Source organism: Triticum urartu, chromosome 2, assembly GCF_003073215.2.
Source record: "Triticum urartu cultivar G1812 chromosome 2, Tu2.1, whole genome shotgun sequence".
Lineage (NCBI taxonomy): Eukaryota > Viridiplantae > Streptophyta > Magnoliopsida > Poales > Poaceae > Triticum > Triticum urartu.
Genome location: NC_053023.1, coordinates 17,964,170 through 17,983,515, shown reverse-complemented (window position 1 = coordinate 17,983,515; position 19,346 = coordinate 17,964,170).

The window sequence follows — 19,346 nt, the reverse complement described above, 5'->3', positions numbered from 1 at the left end:
GGCGTGGGCTGCGCGAGGAATGAACGGCGTCGGTCGGGCGGCCGCGCGGGCCTGCGCGGGCCGCGCCTGGGCTCGGCGGGCCGCAGCGGTGGAGGCGCTGAGCTGGGCATGTGGCGGTCTCTTAGAGGTGGAGGCCGGTGGGTTCGGCGGCGCCAGCCAGTGGAGAAGCGCCAAGTGGCGGAGGGGGCTTCGGGCGCGCCGGATCTGGAGGGGAAGGCGGCTGCGCGGCCCTCGAGGTGGGAGGAGGCTGGCGGTGCTCGGATTTCGAGGAGGGGGGTTTGTCTGCTGCCAAAAATGGAAGGGAGGCTTCCTTTTATAGGTAGGGGCAAGGGTTTGAGGGGTTAGGAGGGGTTTTAAGAGCGTTTCAGAGCCTCCGATCGCGATCTGACGGTCCGAAACGGAGGGTGGGTTTAGGTGGGCTGCAAGTGGGTTGTGAAAAGAGGTTGGGCTGAGATGAGAGGAGAGGAGTGCAGCCCGGCAACTGTTTCCGGAGACCGAAAACGTCCGACGTTTTGACCGACTATAATGTCGCTATAGTTATCCGTTGGGGCGTCAAACGAACTCCGATTGCGATGAAACTTGGCAGGCGGTCTACCTACACTATAACAAGACCACACGTCAACTTTCATCCCATTCCGAGAACATTTTCCGGCCACTTATAAAATAATATTTCGGACATGCCGCGGGCGCGTGCAAGTGTGTCTGGGCTCGGAACGGACAACGGAGAGAACTGGGAGACCCAGACGAATGCAAGTTTTTAAACATGATGATGCAATGCACATGTTGACATGATAAGATGCAACACGCAAGCAAATGACATGGCAATGACGACGAATAACTGGAAGACACCTGGCACATCAGTCTCGGGGCGTCACACTCCACCACTACGAGAGGATCTCGTCCCGAGATCTAGAATGGCACCAGAGGGAAAAACGGAAGAGAAAGAGAAGAGGTAAAACTAAGTTGCTTCTTTGACAAACAAGTGAAATCAAAGAACCTTGAAATTAAGATGACGCAACCAAGCTCAGGAGGAGCTCGATGAAGATCTTGTCCTTTGTGTTGTTTCGTTCTAGTTGATCAGTAGTGGAGCCCAGTTGGGGTCGATCGGGGACCTTGTCGCATTTGGGGTTCTTCTTTTATTTTGGTTCCGTAGTCGGACCTTGATTGTATTTGGATGTTGTAATGCTTTATTCATGTATTGTGTGAAGTGGCGATTGTAAGCCAACTATGTATCTTTTTTCCTTATGTATTACATGGGTTGTGTGAAGATTACCTCACTTGCGACATTGCTTTCAATACGGTTATGCCTCTAAGTCATGCTTCGACACGTGGGAGATATAGCCGCATCGAGGGCGTTACATCGTCGTGATCCAAATCACCGATGACCTAGCGCCGAACGGACGGCACATCCGCGTTCAACACACGTATGGCTGGGAAGACGTCTCCTCCAACTTGATCCAGCAAGGGGGAAGGAGGGGTTGATGAAGATCCAGCAGCACGACAGCGTGGTGGTGGAAGCAACGGTGATCTCGGCAGGGCTTCGTCAAGCTCAGGGAGAGGGAGGAGTGTCACGGGAGGGAGAGGGAGAGGCCAGTGGCTAGGGTGCAGCTGCCCTCCCTCCCCCCACTATATATAGGACTCCTAGGGGGGCGCCGGCCCTAGGAGATTGAATCTCCAAGGGGGGGGCGGCCAAGGGGGGTGGAGTGCCCCCCAAGCCAAGTGGGGCGCCCCCACCCCTAGGGTTTCCAACCCTAGGCGCAGGGGAGGCCGATGGGGGGGGGCGCACCAGACCACTAGGGGCTGGTTCCCCTCCCACTTCAGCCCATGGAGCCCTCCGGGATAGGTGGCCCCACCCGGTGGACCCCCGGGACCCTTCCGGTGGTCCCGATACACTACCGATTACCCCCGAAACCTTCCCGATGGCCGAAACTTGACTTCCTATATATAAATCTTAACCTCCGGACCATTCCGAAACTCCTCATGACGTCCGGGATCTCATCCGGGACTCCGAACAACTTTCGGGTTACCATATGCTAATATCTCAACAACCCTAGCGTCACCGAACCTTAATTGTGTAGACCCTACGGGTTCGGGAGACACGCAGACATGACCGAGACGACTCTCCGGTCAATAACCAACAATGGGATCTGGATACCCATGTTGTCTCCCACATGCTCCTCGATGATCTCATCAGATGAACCACGATGTCTAGGATTCCATCAATCCCGTATACAATTCCCTTTGTCAATCGGTACGTTACTTGCCCAAGACTCGATCGTCGGTATCCCAATACCTCGTTCAATCTCGTTACCGGCAAGTCACTTTACTCGTACCGTAATGCATGATCCCGTGATCAACCACTTGGTCACATTGAGCTCATTATGATGATGCATTACTGAGTGGGCCCAGAGATACCTCTCTGTCATACGGAGTGACAAATCCCAGTCTCGATTCGTGCCAACCCAACAGACACTTTCGGAGATACCCGTAGTGTACCTTTATAGTCACCCAGTTACGTTGTGACGTTTGGCACACCCAAAGCACTCCTATAGTATCTGGGAGTTGCACAATCTCATGGTCTAAGGAAATGATACTTGACATTTGGAAAAGCTATAGCAAACGAACTACACGATCTTTGAGCTATTCTTAGGATTGGATCTTGTCCATCACATCATTCTCCTAATGATGTGATCCCGTTATCAATGACATCCAATGTCCATAGTCAGGAAACCATGACTATCTTTTGATCAACGAGCTAGTCAAGTAGAGGCTCACTAGGGACGTGTTGTGGTCTATGTATTCACACATGTATTACGATTTCCGGATAACACAATTATAGCATGAACAATAGACAATTATCATGAACAAAGAAATATAATAATAATAACCATTTTATTATTGCCTCTAGGGCATGTTTCCAACAAGTTTCCCCTTTGAAGTTAATTATCTTATCGAATTGAGTCTTTAAAGATTTGAGAACACTTGATGTATGTCTTGCCGTGTGTATCTGTGGCGACAATGGGATATCACGTGATTCACTTGATGTATGTTCTGGTGATCAACTTGCGGGTTCCGCCCATGAACCTATGCATAGGGGTTGGCACACATTTTCGTCGTGATTCTCCGGTAGAAACTTTGGGGCACTCTTTGAGGTTCTATGTGTTGGTTGAATAGATGAATCTGAGATTGTGTGATGCATATCGTATAATCATACCCACGGGTACTTGAGGTGACAATGGAGTATCTAGGTGACATTAGGGTTTTGGTTGATTTGTGTCTTAAGGTGTTATTCTAGTACGAACTCTAGGGCTGTTTGTGACACTTATAGGAATAGCCCAACGGATTGATTGGAAAGAATAACTTTGAGGTGGTTTCGTACCCTACCATAATCTCTTCGTTTGTTCTCCGCTATTAGTGACTTTGGAGTGACTCTTTGTTGCATGTTGAGGGATAGTTATGTGATCCAATTATGCTATTATTGTTGAGGGAACTTACACTAGCGAAAGTATGAACCCTAGGCCTTGTTTCCTATCATTGCAATACCTTTTACGCTCACTTTATCATTAGTTACCTTGCTGTTTTTATATTTTTAGATTACAAAAACCATTATCTACTATCCATATACCACTTCTATCACCATCTCTTTGCCGAACTAGTGCACCTATATAATTTACCATTGTATTGGGTGTGTTGGGGACACAAGAGACTCTTTGTTGCAGGGTTGCTTGAGAGAGACCATCTTCATCCTACGCCTCCTACGGATTGATAAACCTTAGGTCATCCACTTGAGGGAAATTTGCTACTGTCCTACAAATCTCTGCACTTGGAGGTCCAACGACGTCTATAAGAAGAAGGTTGTGTAGTAGACATCAATGCATATCGTATAATCATACCCACGGATACTTGAGGTGACATTGGAGTATCTAGGTGAAATTAGGGTTTTGGTTGATTTATGTCTTAAGGTGTTATTCTAGTACGAACTCTAGTATAGATTGAACGGAAAGAATAGCTTCGTGTTATTTTACTACGGACTCTTCAATAGATCGATCAGAAAGGATAACTGTCGGTGTCAAAACCGGCGGATCTCGGGTAGGGGGTCCCGAAGTGTGCGTCTAGGCCGGATGGTAACAGGAGGCAAGGGACACAAAGTTTTACCCAGGTTCGGGCCCTCTTGATGGAGGTAAAACCCTACGTCCTGCTCGATTAATATTGATGATATGGGTAGTACAAGAGTAGATCTACCACGAGATCGGAGAGGCTAAACCCTAGAAGCTAGCCTATGGTATGATTGTTCTGTATGTTGTCCTACGGACTAAAACCCTCCGGTTTATATAGACACCGGAAAGGGTTAGGGTTACACAAAGTCGGTTACAATGGTAGGAGATCTACATATCCGTATCGTCAAGCTTGCCTTCCACGCCAAGGAAAGTCCCTTCCGGACACGGGACGAAGCCTTCAATCTTGTATCTTCATAGTCCAGGAGTCCGGCTGAAGGTATAGTCCGGCCATCCGGACACCCCCTAATCCAGGACTCCCTCAGTAGCCCCTGAACCAAGCTTCAATGACGACGAGTCCGGCACGCAGATTGTCTTCGGCATTGCAAGGCGGGTTCCTCCTCCAAGTACTTCATAGAAGATTTTGAACACAAAGATAGTGTCCGGCTCTGCAAAATAAGTTTCCACATATTGCCATAGAGAGAATAATATTTACACAAATCTAATCTGCTGACGTATTCCGTAGTATGACATCGCACCACGGCCAAGCCTTTATTCGAATCGCTTTATTGTCCCACCTCATCGTGTCATGCGAGGCGGTTTCCTTGGCACGTCTTGTTAAAGCAGAGATCGTGTCCCCTTATTCCGGGATTCTCATCAATACGGGCGTGGGTAACCAAACCGCTTCTAGGACTCCTAGACTATAGGCAAGTCCAAACAGCCACGGAGAGGACGCTTGATATTCACCCTCTTTATAAAGGGACAAGGCTTTTACTTTTTCCCTCCCGTGCTCAATCGAATCCTTCCCCCACCTCAAGCTCAAACGCCCAAATTTCAGGTCAGGTGCTCCGAACCTTCAATCATGTCTGGATCTAGCCTTCAAGGCCGATGGTTGCCTTCCTCCGTCATGGAAGAAGACATCAAAAAGTTGAGGGAGGCCAGATATCTGACCGCCGAGGTTCTGCATCGGCTGCCTGCCCGAGGGCAGGCCGTCCCCTCCCCCGAACCCAACGAGAACGTCGTGTTCGTCTCCCACTTCCTCCGAGGTCTAGGCCTTGCTCTGGATCCTTTCGTCAGGGGTTTGATGTTTTATTACGGGCTAGATTTCCATGATATAGCTCCGGACTCCTTTCTTCATATCATGACATTTATTGTCGTGTGTGAGGCCTTCCTCCGGGTTACCCCTCACTTTGGCATGTGGCTCAAGACCTTTGAAGTAAAGCCAAAGATGATCGAGGGGCAACATGCAGCGTGTGGAGGTGCCCCAATATGCAAGATGACGGGAGCTCCATGCCCCAAAGGTTCCATTCCAGAGGTTTCTGAATTGTGGCAACAGGAGTGGTTCTACATCACGGCTCCTAGAAGTGCCAAGTGGGCGGCCGCCCCTGTTTTGCGCTCGGGCCCTCCACCACCACTTATGTCATGGATTAGCAAAGTTCTGAGCTGGGATCCAGCCAAGGACGTGCCTATACTGCAAAGCCGCATTCGACATCTCTTCAATGGAGATTTTAGTTTGGTTGCGGTAATACAAGTTATGCTGGTTCGTCAAGTCCATCCTTGCAAACGCCGGCCCCTTCGCTTGTGGGAGTTCAATCCCGAGGGACCGCGTGTCATTCAAAATTTCCTCGGCCTGACGCACGAGGAGATGTACAAGTAATTCTTCGGACCTCAGGTAGAGTGTTCGGAAATCACCGAGGACGTGGGCCTGAGTAGTAACCGCGCCGCCAAACAGGTAAGGAATCTTTCGGCCGAACATACTATCTCTCATTTGTTACGAAGTTATTTTTGAGAGTTTGCTTTTTGACCAGGACTGGCTAGCAAAGGCGAAGTTGATTCGGTGTTCGCCCCCCCTCCCTGAGGGTTTGGATAATCCGGTATTGGAAAAGATGCTCCAGATCGCACCTTGCCCGGAGCCCTTGAAGGAAGCTACTGGGGAGGATAATATGGGCGGACGCAGGCCCCCAACGCTGCCCATTCTAACCGAGGGAGCGAGCGTCTCCATAAAGGAAGACGACCGGAAGAGGAAAAGGACTGCGCCCGGGGATTCGGAAGCCGAAGCTTCCAAACGGGAGAAGAAGTCTCCCACAGAGGGTCCTACCTTGGGGGTGCTTTTACCGCACAAAGTCCGCGGGGGGATCAATTCTCCCGCGAGTCGTAAGTGACCCGAAATACCTTAATAGTACAGGTATGCCATCTTTTTCTTCTGAGAAAATAACCATCGCATATATCTTTGCAGTTCAGGCCTTAGCCCCTCTCAAATGAGCTCGTCTTCGGGGGATCTTCTTCCAGAGATGATGGCGAGCGAAACGCCTCCTCCGGACTCCTCCGCTCCGGAAGTGGGCGACCCCGAAGTGTCGTCGCGGAGGGCCTCTCCGAGTCTGGTGAGGCCAGAAGATAATCCCATTGACCCCCGAAGCTCCCAGTGTCCGGCTCCCGAACAGAGCAGACAAAAGAGTCCAGCACCGTCTGGTGTGCGATCGGATGTTCTGAGGGAGTTGGTGGGGCGAGCGGCCATCTCAGATGAACACCGTATGCTGATGAATTCGGTGATGGAGAGAATCTCGTCTGCCGAAAGCGGATTGCATGAAGCTTTTATGAGTCTACTGATAGGCTTTGAGGTACGTAAAACAATGTATGATAGTCCTGCACATGCTAGGTGTGCCCTGTGTAGATAGTAGCCCCTGAGACTTTGGTTGTTGTCGGAAACGACGACGAATAGAGGATCATATTCCTAGGTAATAACCATACTGCCTCTATGTGCAGGTGATGTAATCTCCGGTGGCTAGCCGGACTAGCGAGTTTGCCCATTTAAAACGGCAGTTGGATGCGGCAGACGCCGACATCGAGCTTGTTAACAAAAGGCTTCACGAGGCACAGGGTAAGTGTCACTATCTGGTAAACGCCACATAGTAAGAGCAGCATGATGCCAGTATCTTTAATATGTTGTGACTGCAGATGGAGCTGGCACTGTTGAAGCCTTGCGGGCAGAACTTGCCCAAGCCAAGGAACAAGTGAGGTTTGGTAATGCGGCTGCTTTGAAGGCGGCCGAAGAGTTGAAAGCCGAGAAGAACGTGCATGGCAAGAGCCGAGATAAGATGGCCAAGATGGCCATGGAATTAAAAGCCGCCGCCGACCGTTGCCGGGTTCTTGAAAAGGAAAACCTAGCGAAGGCATCGGACCTTGAGAAGGCTGCTGCGACGAGAAAAGACATCCGCTCTGCTATGAGGGCGAAGAAGGAGGAGTTGCAGGAAGCCGGGGATATTGTAGCTGGGAAATCCTTTATGTTGCGGAGGAAGTTCGGAGATCCACGATATGCCTCTCTGGATCGGCTGTGGAGTTCGGAGGATGTGTATATGGATTTGGCGGCGAGCGCTGCCGATGCGGCCAAGTAATTCCAGGGTCAGACGGACCGTGAAGTGGACTAGCTGTTTTGGACACAATTCCATTCTCCCGAGCGTCCGCTTTCATTGACTTACCAATTAGCCGAATGGGCCGAACTGAATAGGTTGTCCGGACTCGCCATGAGGTCTGTTGTGGATCAGCTATGTCCGGAAAGGCCAAAACCGAACAGCTATTTCAGCTTGGTGCAGCAGTTCCTTGATGTGGTGCCGTGCATTAATACGATGAAGAGGTCGGCGTGCATAGAGGGCTCACGGATGGCCTTTGCCCGTGTTAAAGCATACTGGGCGGAGATGGATGCTATCACTGTTGCAGCGCGGGATTCAGCCATAGGTCGAATGGCTACTGAGCACTACTTTGTAGAAGTTCTTGAGGGTGCTCGTTTGATAGAGACCCAGTGCTCAAAAAATATTATGTTTGAGTGATATGTAATCTCATTGTAAGAGAAATGCTTTTATAAATTTTTATAAGGCTATTTTTATACTTTTGCCTGAAAGTAATATGATGCCTCCTGGGCGGCCGTTTATGTATACATGTGTATAACCTGAAAGATTGCAGCCGTCGGCTTCAACCCCCACGCATATAATGCAGAGGTGCTCGCAAAAAACACACGTTCACACTTAACCCAACGTCTTGGTCCTATTAAGGAGGTGATAGCGGAGCGAGCGAGGCAACCGGACTATAACGCTTTAGCACTTTCACTTAGCCATAGGAGTTTGACAGTGGGGCTACTAGATAGCCCCTGGTGGCTCCGCACTCTCCCGATCCCGAGGTGCGTACATGCCTGGCCGGAAAACGACCCTTCGTTAAGGCGGAGGAATTCTAACATTCTAACAGGTCGTCGAGTGGTTGACCAGTCTCACGCTATATCATGACAGTCAGTTTTCAGCTTTCTCTACTGAGGTGCTCGTCCGGATGAACCAGGGCACAATCGCAGTAGTTCTCCTGGTGCTACCTTAGCCGGTAAAGCGGAACGTAAGGCACCAAAACACAGGAGCCGGGCAAACCCAACATTTGACCAAAGACAATGATTCGGAGCTGATGCATATAGGGCCAAACTCGCGACGCCGAACACTCCCTAAGGTATTCGGTCTTTGTGGTATAAACCGGGCCTAAGTAATGGTCTTTGTAAGAAGCCCCTTGTGTCTAGGTACGCGCATTGTTCTGGCATGGCCACATGCCAAGACGTCAGCATCCTTCTCAACGGTGGATATGTATCAACAAGAGACAGTAAAAAAGGTTTACGCAGGGTCTTAATCTAAAAAGAATCCTTGGAGCGGGTCCCTACTGCACGTCTGCGCATGTGTCTCCGTTGTGCCGTATCCTGGACGGGTGTAGCACACTACTAGGAAAAGGCCTACTAATGGCGCACCAGTTTTACCTACTAATGGCGCATCACTAGTGCGCCATTAGTATCACGCCACTAGTATTTATTACTAATGGCGCACCACTAGTGCGCCATTAGTATATAACACCATGTGCCATTAGTATGCCTCCCAGGGGCCATATTTAACCATGTGCTTTGGCACACTAATGGCGCACTGCGGATGGATGCGCCATTAGTATACTTGGCATACTAATGGCGCACTATTTGGTGATGCGCCATTAGTATGAATATTAGTTTTTTTTACTTTTCTGATTTTTGCACAGGTTACAAAATATATTATTTGACAGAATATAGACAGTAGCACACAACATCAGTAGATTCATCGAATACAATAGAAGATTAGTCTCCGAAAACAATTCATCATATTAATCTCTGAATTCCAAAGATCGAACAAAGATAAAACATTACAAGCCTCGAGACCGCGAGTATCGAGTTTGTCTTCACATTACAAGTCGATATCGATCATCTAAACTACCATCACATAGAAGAGAGCTGTGGTCATCACGATGAGCATCATCGCGATGAAACTGGTCTTCATCCGGTTCCTCCAACGCTCCCTCCTCTCTCCCGCTAGATAGCGGGCGTATCTAGATTCCGCCTCTGCCCTAGTGATGTACACTTTGTAACTGTTACCGCTGAAACGTGAACCTATCTTCGACACTCCTCCCAGTCGTCGTAGACTCCGGGAACCTTACCCTTGTACACGACATACGACGGCATCTCTATGCACAAGCCAAACAACAGACAATACATACATAAGCAATATATAAGTATGCAACAAAAGGATCGGAAGAGAAAAGCAAGACATGACATTAATAGCACGATTCATGGTCCTACTAATAAATAGCATCGATTACATCTAAGTTGAACGACTGTCCAAACCAAAGAGACATACAAGTTCATTAAAGTTTAATTACAACATGAGCCAATCAATGTTTCAGAACTACGCATAGCATCACTACTGTCGACTCGACTCATGGGACCGGAGCATGGATGAAGTCACCGTCTGTCGTGATGGTCATGAAATCGCGGGCGTTGTCAGTCTGCATTTGTAGCGTTCCGTCTATCTCCCTGTTGGACGGTTGATATCTGAGGTAGAACTGCCCCGAGGTATGAAGGACATCTTGATGGATGGTGTCCGCAAACTCCGACTGGATGCGAAAGAATTCTTGTCTGATGTCCGCATCCTGGATTGCCGACAAGCTCGCGGCCCAATCTTTGAGATTATTTGGTAGCAGAAGGTGATGATGGTCCCTTACGATCGCCCGCATGTGATGGAGGGCGTAGTAGGCATCCTTCTGACGCCAGGCGGCTGCTTGACGCAGCAGAACATCGTATTGTGGGCGAACACGTGCTTGCCGTACTTACGAACTGCCCTGGTGAAGGTGCCTCCAGATTTGGCGTAGCCGGGGAGAACATCATCAAGAACTTTCTTGATATTTGTGTAGTCTATCTTGGAGTTACGGTTCGGGTCGAAATAAGTGGCCATGGAATATTTCGGGCTTAAGAGGATGAGTGTGCAATGTGTGTCACTGCACAGAACACGGAATGTTAGAAAAAAAATAACGATCGAAATCTAAGAAATCATATGTTACGGGGCGGTTAAGGGATGACTTACTCGGGGAAGTAAGCCACAAGGAAGTTATCCTTATCTGGGTTTGCCAGAATGACGTCTTCGAGGTGTGAACTCGCGACTTGGCGGTCCCCAGCGCTGCTCAAGAGCTTGGCACGCATGTAGAAGGGGTCGACGATCACGATGTCCAAGGTCTTGTCTCTAATGATCCGCATCTCCATACTCAGCGAAAACAGCAGAACGAAGGTGTAGTGCAGCGAACGAAGGTTAAACATAGCAAAGATGTCATCAAACCGCAGGACGATCGTACCCCCGATGTCGCCATCCACAAAGCCCTTGCCCTTTGGCACCTTGGCCACGAAAACCAGGTATGCCACATCATTCTCTATTAGACGCCGCTTCTCCAAAGAAAGAACACTGTCGTGCAGACTCCGCATAGCACCGGTTGCAGCATTGAGCATATTTGTCGGTAGCATCGCCCTACCCGCGACATGCACCCTCCTCGAGATATCCTTAGGTGAAGGTGGCCCGTCCTGAGCACGGATCGTACTCGGTGCCGGCTGGCTCGCACCGGCGCCCTTTTTAGTCTGTCGTTTCCGTCCCTTCTTCTTGATCTGCTGTAATGGGACCGAGTTCTGCTCACAGACCTCCTTATTGAGCGTGTTGGGGCTGATAATATTTGGCACCTCAGCTATCTGAAGCTCGGTGAAGGCGGCAGTTGGAGGCGTCTCCTGAGAACTGAACGCCACACGACGCCTGTTGCAACTGGGTTTCTCCGCCGTACCAGCTAGATCGCGGTCGTCTTGGTTGGGTTCTTGAGAAGGAGGCCCGCAGAACTCGTCACCGTACCCATGTTCAGCAAAGTACTTATCGACGTTGGTAAATGTACCGTCGTCGTTGTCGTCGTCGGCCGGATCTTGTGCCATATGCATGTCCGGATCCTGTGCCATAGGGATGTCCGGCATGTCCGGTAGCGTTGCAACATTCTTGCCATGGCTTGGCGCTGGCACGACTGGCGGTCTTGTCTATGGGGTGGTGTCCCCCGCCCCCAAACGAATCTGGCTCTTCGGCCAAGCAGGGGCCAACTTACGCAGGCGCTGAGGGTCATCTCATCTTCTTCGTCGGCCCTAGCGGGTCCAATCGGAGGTAACAGCTCGTCGCAGCCTGGCAGCACCCGAACCACTTCAACCCTATACATTGTGGGTGGCATCGGAGTACCATGGAACACGGGGTTGCCCGGTTGAACGATTCTGCCCTTGGCGACATCGACCAACTCGCCGCCCACTAAGTGCAGGAGAGTGCAAGGAACGTCGGCGGCACCCTGCGAAAACATGTAGGGCATCAGGGATGCCCAGTCAAAGGCAAGGAGATGAAGTCCTCGGCCGAGAGGCTTAGTTACCGTGATGCCGTCAAGCTCGGCTAATGTCGAGGCACCGCCAACGGTGGGCGTGCAACTGAGGGAGGGGCCGCTTGCTGGCGAGGTGCCGGCGGGCGTACACCTGGGTGCATTAAGCTCCAATGCCGGCGTCGGAGACACCAATATCGCCGCCGGAGACACCAATGGCGCCGCCTGCGCGTTGTGCGAATTGCTGGCCGTGAAGCTGGGAATTGGGGGTGGCCCCTGTTGGCCACCCGCAATCCATGTCGTTATCCCATGAATCAAGGTAGGCATAATGCCGGTGAGCGTCGATCCCAGTTGTTGTTGCACTTGCTCTTGGACCATCTCCGGAATCCGCGCCACTTGCGCCTTGAGTGCTTCAACCTCGCGCGACTGGCTTTCTGAGCTGGTCTTTTTCTCCTTTCGCCCACCAGCGGTATAGTATGACGACCATTTTGTGGACAAGCCTTTGCCGGCCACACGACCAGCTGACGTTGGCTTACTGAGCTTATCCTTGTTTTTCATTACGTTCAACGCCCTATTCAAAGGGGTGTCGAAAGGGGAGCTCTGAGACGACCCCGCGCTACTGCTTTCTTTGTCCTGTGGAAGGAACGTGAACCATTTAGAAATATTGGGGATTAATTAGAATGCAACCATATGGAGCTAATTACGCGGGGGTGTATTCCTTACCAGAACAAGCTCAAGCGCCTTGGTCTTCGGATCCGTGGTAAGCTCCTTAGTTACCGAGTCCTCCTTGTACCGGGCCCTGAGAAAGTTCCTGGTCTGCTTTTCACTGTATTTCTCGAAGCGGAGCGGTAGGCCTTGCTCGACACGCTCCGCATCCTCCTTGTCCCATATAGGCTCCGCCACTCTGTAACCGCCGGGACCGAGTTGGTGGACCCCTATGTTCAACTGCCGCATTTCTTTCCCCCACTGACTTGATTCGGAGGTTGCGGGGCTCTTGCACTTGATCTTGAACTCCTTGTAGTCATCTTCGCTAATCAAAGGATATTTCGCCTTAATCTTCTCATAACTATCACCTTTGTCAATCATTGCCTTCACCGTGCTTTCCCAAGTAGACAGGGCCGTGCTCATCCTCGTGAGGGCGGCACCGTTCACTTTATTCCCCGAGAGGCGTGTGTTTGCAAACTTAGCGGGGAACTTGTATCGTTCGTGCAGCTTCGTGAAGAGGAGGCTGCGCAAATTCCCTCGGTCCTTATGCCTTAGGTTCTCGGTGTTGATCGAGGCGGTGCTCCGGAGAATGCACCCGAGCTGAACCGAGTACCCTTTGACTACGTGTTTGGGCGCCGTCGGATGCCCGTCGGAGTTCACTTCAGTAAGTTCCTCCCTGACGGTGCCGAGCACGTTCAGGCGCCGGTCCTTCCGTTGCCTCTTCGGTTGGCTGCCATCTGTGCGTGCGCTGCCATCATCAGTGGTGGCATCCGCGGTGCCATCATCAGTGGTGTCATCCCCGACGTAACTAGGGGTTGTGTAGTCAGGATCGGTGTCTTCCGCAGCGTCCTCATAGTGGTGAGGTTCTTCCTCCAACTCCTGGGACAGCTCCCAGAATTGCTTGCCGCCCAAACCGCCGGCCTCATCCTTGTGGGCCATGTTTCGCTCTAAATAGGAAAAAAGTTTGGTCAAAAAGTTGGTTATTGTCAAGGAACAAGATCATGGTCTCATCATTTAGGGTTTGTCGACACCGAGGCATCCTAAAAGACAAGTTTTTATCATTTAGGGTTTGTCGACGTCGAGGCACCCTAAAAGCCTAAGCGTACATCATTTAGGTTCTCATCAACACCGAGGCACCCTATAGAAGCCAAGTTAAGTTTTCATCATTTAGGGTTTATCGATGCCGAGGCACCCTAGGTTGGGCCTAATCACTTGGCTCTATTGCCACCTATGTTGGGTTTATCATCTAGGGTTTATCGATGCTAAGGAGAATTCTAAGTTGGGCCTAATCACTTGGCTCTATTGCCACCTATGGTTTAATGCAGCAAGAATGGCGGGGCAGTTGATCCTACTTAACTAAGTACTAAGATACCTTGGCCCATGCATTAGTCACAAGTACCCCATATGTCCTATTTTTTAGCAAAGTCATGCTGAAATTCATGGAAAATTTCAGCATGACCTTTGCTAAAAATAGGACATATGGAGTACCCGAATTTGCCGGAACGGAAGTTAATCGACATTCCGGCAAACTCAAGGGCCTCTCGGGGTACCTACAAATTCATTACCACACCCCCACCCAGCTGCAACCCCACAACACCCCACAATATCATCACGACACGATGGTCGGAGACAAAACCCCCCAATATCATCAAAATACTCCAGTTATGAAGTAAAATTCCTGAAGTGTTCCAGGAGTAGAACCTGAAGTGTAGTTAGTGGCTTTACCTATGTGCATAAAAATCATAAAAATTCAAAATCATTTGAAACCTGATCACTAGTCATAAAAATTCAAAATCATTCCAAATCAAAATCTACTAATTAGTTCTTGTGCTCATCCAATAGCAACATCTTTCATACATGATCAGTAGTCATGTACCAAATTTTTATCTAAACTGAATTTGCAAATCAACAAGAGCTCTACTAATTTCAGACTAGATTTACACTAAATACACTAGAGTATTTGACCAGTAGTCATGTGAACTCTTTGAATTTGTAAACACTTCCAGACTTGAGCATTGAGAGTTCACAATTGCAAAAAATGTCCCTTGTTCCTGAACTTGTATTGTACTCCATTCATTCAAGCAGAAAGAAACAATTATTGTTGATACTCATGTGCTTCTTTCCAAATAATTTTATTTATTCAAAGTTTGAGAAATTTTGAACAAAAAAGAACGCAAGATACAGACTGAATTTGATGTTCAAAAATAACTGATAGTAGCATGCTATGGTACAGATAAAGTTGGGTCATAGTAACACACAGTAACATTTCTGGAATCCAAATTGAAACAATAAATCACAGGTAGGTAGCAACTGAAAATCAAATTGGCACTTTCTCCAAACTCATACATGTCTTCTCTTTTTGTAGCATCAGTGCTCACCTCGATGGATTAACTGAATTTTCTACAAACACCAAGTTGATGCCCTGTCCATTTTGTCCCTCCCCGACTAGATATTAGAGTAGCACTGTTGATGCCCTGTTCTTGCTGAACTTTATGACAGTATATACAACAACTTATCCTCTTAAGCCAAAACAACTTTCTAAAAGCCAGATGCAACTTGTTGAGCTAATTTTGAGCAGAACTCCTTGAGGAACTAGCAGCAAAAGGTACTGAACTAGCAGCAAGCTTGTGTTATTGCTTACTAAGGTACTGAACTGATCAAAACTTCAGAACAGTGAGCTTTACATACTAATTTCAGAGGGATTTGAACCTAATTTGACCTAAATTTGAGAGGGATTTGACCTTATTTTGCATCTACACTAGCCCCTAATCCATGGCTAGAGCTAGTAGTAGGAACACATGGTAGAGTAATTAGGCAGCCTTGATGAACCCAAATCCATGGCTGCTAGATCGAATGAAACAAGGAGGGGAGAGGGGACGGAGGGGAGTTGGGGGCACCTTCACCTTGGGTGGCTGAACGACGGCGCCGTGGATTTAGAGGTCTAGGTGGAAGAAGCCCTTGATTGCGGTGACTGTGGTGGCTGGGTGCGCCCCTCCTGCTCCTCCTCCTCAAGCAGGACAAGGTCGGCGGCTACACGGTGAGGAGAAGGCCCTCCTCTCCTCTTCGGGCGTCGTCCTGGTCGCTTGCCGGCGCGGTCTACCTGTAGAGACGAAACAAGAAGGGGTCAGGGGTTTGGAGTGGAGGGGGGGTTACGGGCGGAGGAGGACGGGCGGAGGAGGAGGGGGCTTACGGGCGGAGGAGGACGGGCGGCGGCGCAGTAGGGGCGGCGGAGAGAGGCACTGCTGGGCTCCTGTGCCGGCTGCGGGGCAGCGGAGGCTTCGGATGGCTGGGTGCGCCGCGGCATCGGGCTGGCAGTCGTGGCGGCAGGCGGGGGAGCCGGAGCGGGTGTGGAGCGGGCGCGGGGGTCGTTGGAGCGGGCCGGGGGTCGTCGGAGCGGGCGCGGCGAGGAAGGGAAGGGGGATCTGGCGAGGGAGATGGAAGGGGGGATCGGGCGAAGGGGTATCCAGCTAGACACTATAGCAATGGCGCACCACCCTCTGGTGCGCCATTAGTAGTTTTTTTCTGATAGCAATGGCCCACCCTCCTCTGGTGCGCCATTAGTAACTCTTTTTTTCTGACAGCAATGGCGCACCCTCCTCTGGTGCGTCATTAGTAACATTTTTTTTCATTATTTCTTGTTGCATCTAATAATTTGTTTTTATCAAATTTGTTATTTTCATGAGGACTAAAACAGAAGATATCATCAAATGTCATCAATTTTTTTTTAAAAAAATATCATCAAATTTGTTTTTTATTTTTAATTGAAAATATCATCAAATTTGTTATTTGAAGATATCATCAAATTTCTTATTTGAAAATATCATCAAATTTGTTATTTAAAAATATCTTCAAAAAGTGGGGGAGGGTGCGGGTGTCGGCGGCGGCGGTGGAGCGGGCCGGGGGAAGGTGCGGGGTGTCGGCGGCAGCGGTGGAGCGGGAGAGGGTGCGGTGGGTCGTCGGCGGCGGTGGAGCGGGGGAGGGTGCGGTTGGTCGTCGGTGGCGGTGGAGCCGGGGAGGGTGCGGGGGGTCGGCGGCGGCGGTGGAGCGGGGGGAGGGTGCGGGGGGTGCTCGGCTGCGAGGGGGATCTGGCAAGGGGGATAGCTATCGAGAGGGATGGGGATCGAGATCGAGTGTCCTCATGAATATTCAATATTTTTTCATATTGAATATGAAAAAATATCATCAAATTTGAAAAAAATATTCATGAATTCAAAAAGTGCCCATGAAATTTAAAAATATTCATGATATCAAAAAGTGCCCGAGAAATGAAGGCTACAATTTAAATACAATCAATCTTAGCTAGCTATCTGTTCACAATCTTCTTGCCCTTGTTTTTCGCAAATGGAGTTCTTTTGTGGAACGGACGTCCTTTAGGTAGGGTGGTCCTGCTTCTTCTTGTGCTGTATGCTGCTACTTCATCGTCGTCGTCATGTTCGATCTTCGGGTCGCCGTACTTGTCGAAGTCTTGCTCATTGGCTACTCCATCCATTCCGATGATCTTCCTTCTGCCTCTCCTCACGACAACACGACTGGGCTTTGACGGGTCGGTAATGAAGAAGCATTGGTCCACTTGTGAAGCCAGTACCCATGGCTCATTTTTCGCGGTGACGTTTGCGCCCGCGGTCTTGGATTTGGCTTCGGGTATAACCATGGTGGTGAAATACCGGTCTTCTTTTAGGACGCTCTTGGCCCATCTGACACGGAACATCGGGACCTTCTCTCCAGCGTAGCTCAGCTCCCAGATCTCCTTGATCCTTCCGTAGTATCTGTCCTTGTCGTTACCGGTGTAGGATTCCATCGTTACCCCGGAGTTCTGATAACCATCGCTCTTCATGTCCTTGTCTTCGGTGTAGAATGTGTAGCCGTTGATATCGTACGCCTCATAGGTCATCAGGTTGTGCTCGGCGCCCTGTGACAAGGCGAATATGAGTTGTTCTTCCGCGGAAGAATCCTCATGTAAAGGGTATGACAGAAGCTTCTGCTTGAACCAACGCGTGAAACATGAGTTGTGCTCTTTGATTATATCTCCGTCCGTCCTCTGTTGGCCTCGGTCATTGTACGTCTTCTCAATAAAGGTTTTGTGCTCTACCACCCAAGGATCGACCACGTCTATGTGTTGTAGCGCGACTAGGTTTGCTCTTTCAAAGTCGGCGAGTCGACCCTCGAAGTCGACATGCATTTCGCCGTGACCCTCACGGTGACCCCATCCAGCGAGCCTGCCGAGGTGCCTGTTGACGGGCAGACCAACGGAGTTCTCGATGCCTAGATAATTCGTGTAGTAGGAGATGCACTCTTCGGTCAGAAAGCCCCTGGCTATGCTTCCCTCTAGACATGACATGTTGCGAACGTATCCTTTGATGACACCATTCATCCTTTCGAACGGCATCATGCTGTGCAGGAACGTCGGCCCGAGTTGGATGATATCCTCCACGATATGGACCAGCAGATGCACCATAACGTCGAAGAATGCGGGCGGGAAGTACATCTCAAGCTCGCATAGTATCACCACGATCTCTTCCTGTAGCCTTCTGAGTTGCCTCACGCCAACCGACTTCCGAGAGATGACGTCGAAAAAGTTGCATAGGCCAAATAGCGTTTCACGGACGTGCGCGTCCATGATCCCATGGATTGCAAGCACGTGACAGTCGTGAGACTTCATCCCGCTGAACTTCTGCTTCGCTGGGTCTAGGTATCTGCTTATCTTCCCCGCGTAACCGTAAGGAAGTTTTACTCCTACGAGGCAGGTGAAAAACTGCTCGATCTCCTCCTGACTTAGAGTGAAGCACGCGGGAGGGTAGCCATTTCCCGTCTTCTTGGCCTTTTTTCCTTTGCGATGACTTTCTATGTCCTACTTCGCCTCATCATCATCATCATCATCATCATCATCATTAGCGTGAAGCTCCTGCCTGATGCCCATTGATTTCAAGTCTTCCCTTGCTTTCGACCCATCTTTGGTCCTCTCTGGCATGTTGAGCAGGGTACCAAGCAGACTCTCGCACAAGTTCTTCCTGATATGCATGGCATCAAGGCTGTGAGGCACACGGTGGATCTTCCAGTACGGCAAGTCCCAGAAAACAGACCTCGTTTTCCATACCTTCAGCAGCGGCTCTGGCGCCTTTCACTTCTTTCCCGGCTCTGGTGCCTTTTGCTTCTTTCCCGGCAGTGGGCAATCTTTCCAATTTTTCAACAGCCCATCTATTTCCTCACCGCTCCTCGTACGCGGGCATCTTCAGGGTTCGGTTTTACCATCGAACAAATCCTTGCGTTTCCTCCACGGGTCATCGTCGCGAAGCCACCTTCGATGTCCCATGAACACGGTTTTCGAAGACCCGGGATCTCTATCTAGCTGGCGATACGTTGTGTCATCCATGCACCTGACGCATCCAGAAAATCCGTGGACCACCTGCCCCGCGACATATCCATAACCAAGATAGTCGTGCACCGTCATGAGCAGTGCGGCTCTCATAGGGAAATATTCTTTCTCTGTGGCGTCCCACGTATTGGCTGGCGTTTTCCACAGCGTGTCTAGCTGCTCTTTCAGCAGCCCCAGATACAGATTGATGTCGTCCCCTGGTTGTTTCGGCCCTTCAATTAGCATCTTGTCTTTTTTATTTATCTCCGGGTCATTTGCGTCATCTTCTCGCTTCTTCTCCTCCCTATCCGTGTGCCAACGCAGGAGCTATGCTACCTTAGGGTCCGCGAAATACCGCTGCAGCCGAGGAG